Source organism: Aotus nancymaae, unplaced genomic scaffold (genome assembly GCF_030222135.1).
Source record: "Aotus nancymaae isolate 86718 unplaced genomic scaffold, 86718_ANA_hifiasm-v0.15.2.pri h1tg000021l, whole genome shotgun sequence".
In the NCBI taxonomy this organism is placed as follows: Eukaryota; Metazoa; Chordata; class Mammalia; order Primates; family Aotidae; genus Aotus; species Aotus nancymaae.
This window is the reverse complement of record NW_026988433.1, coordinates 17,577,584-17,580,479: the sequence shown is the minus strand read 5'-3', so window position 1 is coordinate 17,580,479 and position 2,896 is coordinate 17,577,584. Positions and strand designations below refer to the sequence as shown.

Sequence of the window (2,896 nt, the reverse complement as noted above, 5' to 3'; positions counted from 1 at the left end):
TTTGGCAGAATAGTTATCATAACCCTCAACAAAAGCCAGACTCCTATAGATCCAACAATTTTGTATCTAAGGAAATAATCTGAAATAGAGGCAAGGGTGAATACACAACAGTGTTCATTGTAATATTATGCTTAAGAGTTAAGAATGAGAAACAACTGAATTGCTGATATCATGGACTTGTTAAGTCCATGTTCTGGTTATTTCTTGCAATACTAAAAAAAAAAAAAAATCCTCAAACTTACTGACTTAAAACAGTAAAAATTATATGTATTTTTAAGTGAATCTTCCATGTGTGCAGCGTTGTATGGGAATGCCTCCTTCTGCTTCTCGGTAACATGGTGCTCAGATGGGTTGACCCACAAAACTAAGGGCTGGAACAGCATGAAGCTCTGGTCTCTTGACATAGTATCTCTGATATGGTAGCCTTAGGGGAGTCTGACCTCTTCAGTATGGCTCAGGACTTCAAAATGAATTGTTTTTTTGAAAAAATGAATTATTTTCTTCTTTACACTCTCTGTGTTGTCTAAGATTTTCACAGGCCATGTCCCAGTCATAGATGTGTTTGGCTCCCATGTGACTTTAAGAACATTCCTGTTCAAATCATCATTGCCAGCTTCTATGAAGAATTCTGCCCACCAGATCACGGGAGGCTGGTGGAGCACTGATGACTGAACTCCTGTAGAGGGGTATAGACTCCCCAGTTTGCCCTGCCCCCGCTGGTCTGCCTTCCTGCATTTATAACTCTGGTCTGCCTGCTGCGGGCACTCTAGTTTGCAAGCCCCCAGTCCATATTTAGAACTGAAAAGCATCAATGACAGCATCATGGAACAAATCTAGGGGAAAGCACATTGAGACAATTTTGTTCGAAGAGAGAAAAATGGTGTCTTGGAAGAAAGGGAACAGTAGACACTGGGACTACTTGAGAGTGGAGAGAAGGAAAAGGAGCATGATTTAAAAACTACCTACCACGTACTGTGCTTATTACCTGGGTGACAAAATAATCTGTACACCCACTCACCCCCAACACACAATTTACGTATAGAGCAAACCTACACATCTACTCCTGAAACTAAAAGTTAAGAAAATAAAATTAGCAATATTATCCTCTGAATTACTTCTGCTAGAAGCCCCAAAATCCACAAATAGACCCATTTTTATATATGGAAAATCTACTACCCACTCTTAGCAGTCCTCAATTTTAGGCTGTAATAAGACCAGTATTTTGCTGAAGTCCTACTCTTTCTTAGTCAAAACCAGTTTATTCAGAGACTTTTAGAAAACAAGATTTCAAGAAGTGGATGACTTTCCATCAGCCCTAATACTTGAAATTGATAGATACTTTTATTCATTTTCCAATGAAAACTATGCATTATATGAATACGTCTTGAAAATACATGCAGTGTTCTAGAACCATTGTATAAAACACAATCTGTTGGAATATAAACATTTTCATAAATTCTATTTGAATGTAGTTTTTTTTTAATGGGGTCTTGGATGTAAAACATCCATGATTTCCTTACACCTTGTGTAAGCTGGTCCTAGTTCAAGTCAAGGCTCCCTCACTACCCCCAGGGGATCTTTCCCACATCACTCTTTCTCCCCAAGGCATATGGCAGGTGACACATGGTAATGGGCCACTGGGCATCATCAGCAATGCAAACAAGTCCAGAGAAAGAGTGAAGAGCCAATGGAAGGGCCAGAAATACGAGAAGAAATATGGAGACTCTGACTCCAGCTAGGTGCCTTGGTTTGGGAAGAGGAAGAAAAAGAACAAAATCATCAGTAAAAGAAAAGGGTGTGAAATGGCCATTTCATGCCTTCTAGCAAGCAAGGAGTGCAATGAACCCTGGCCACCCTAAACACTCCCACACTTGCTCATTCGCTAGCAAAAGTGTGTTGCAGATGCCCAGAGGGAGCCTGCAAACCTCCTCCCAATTTACAGTTAACCCTTGAACAACATGGGAGGTTAGGGGTGCTGACGCTAAGCACTGCATATAACTTTTAACTCCCCCCAAACTTAATGACTAATAACCTACTCTTGACCAGAAGCCTTACTGAGAGCAGAAACAGCTGGTGTGATTAACACATATTTTGTATGTCATATGTATTATATATGTATTCTTACAATCAAGGAAGCTAGAGAAAAGAAAATATTATTAAGAACAATAATAGTGCTCGCTTCGGCAGCACATATACTAAAATTGGAACGATACAGAGAAGATTAGCATGGCCCCTGCGCAAGGATGACACGCAAATTCGTGAAGCGTTCCATATTTTTATTGAAGAAAAATAAAGCGATTGGTTTTTCTTAAAAAAAAAAAAAAAAAAAAAAAAAAAAAAAAAAAAAAGAACAATCATAAAGGGGCCACATGTGCTGGCTCATGCTTGTAATCCCAGCACTTTGAGAGGCCAAAGTGGGAGGGTCATGTGAGGCTAGGAGTTTAAGACTAGCCTGGATAACATAGCAAGACCCCAGTCTCTACAAAAAAAAAAAAAAGGAAAAAATTAGCCAAGTGCAGTGGTGCATGCCTGTGGTCCCAGCTACTTTGGAGGCTGAGATGGGAGGATAGCTTGAGCACAGGAGGTCAAGGCTGCAGTGAGCCATGATCTTACCACTGCACTCTAACCTAGGTGACAGAGCGAGACCCGGTCTCAAAAAAAGAAAGAACGAAAGAAAGAAAATCGTAAGGAAGAGAAAACACATTTAGAGCACTGTACTGTATTGATCATTACCATAAGTTTATGTCATCTATTTATAAGATGAATCATCTGTCTGAAATGGCGGGTAACTGCAGCTGCAGACCCTCAATCTCAGAAACATAACAAGCAATTCCGCTTTTTCTTGTAATGTCATGACCTTTCTCTGCTTCTTGTGAGCACTTCCAGCATCACTAGC

At 40.1% G+C, this 2,896-nt stretch overlaps 1 non-coding gene across 1 annotated transcript; it reads left to right on the top strand.

The window, feature by feature from the left end:
• The first annotated feature begins 2,171 nt into the window (after positions 1–2,171).
• On the top strand, positions 2,172–2,278 carry LOC135276303 (U6 spliceosomal RNA). The gene has a single exon (XR_010343871.1). It is a non-coding gene; the product is annotated as a U6 spliceosomal RNA (small nuclear RNA).
• The last annotated feature ends 618 nt before the right edge of the window (positions 2,279–2,896 follow it).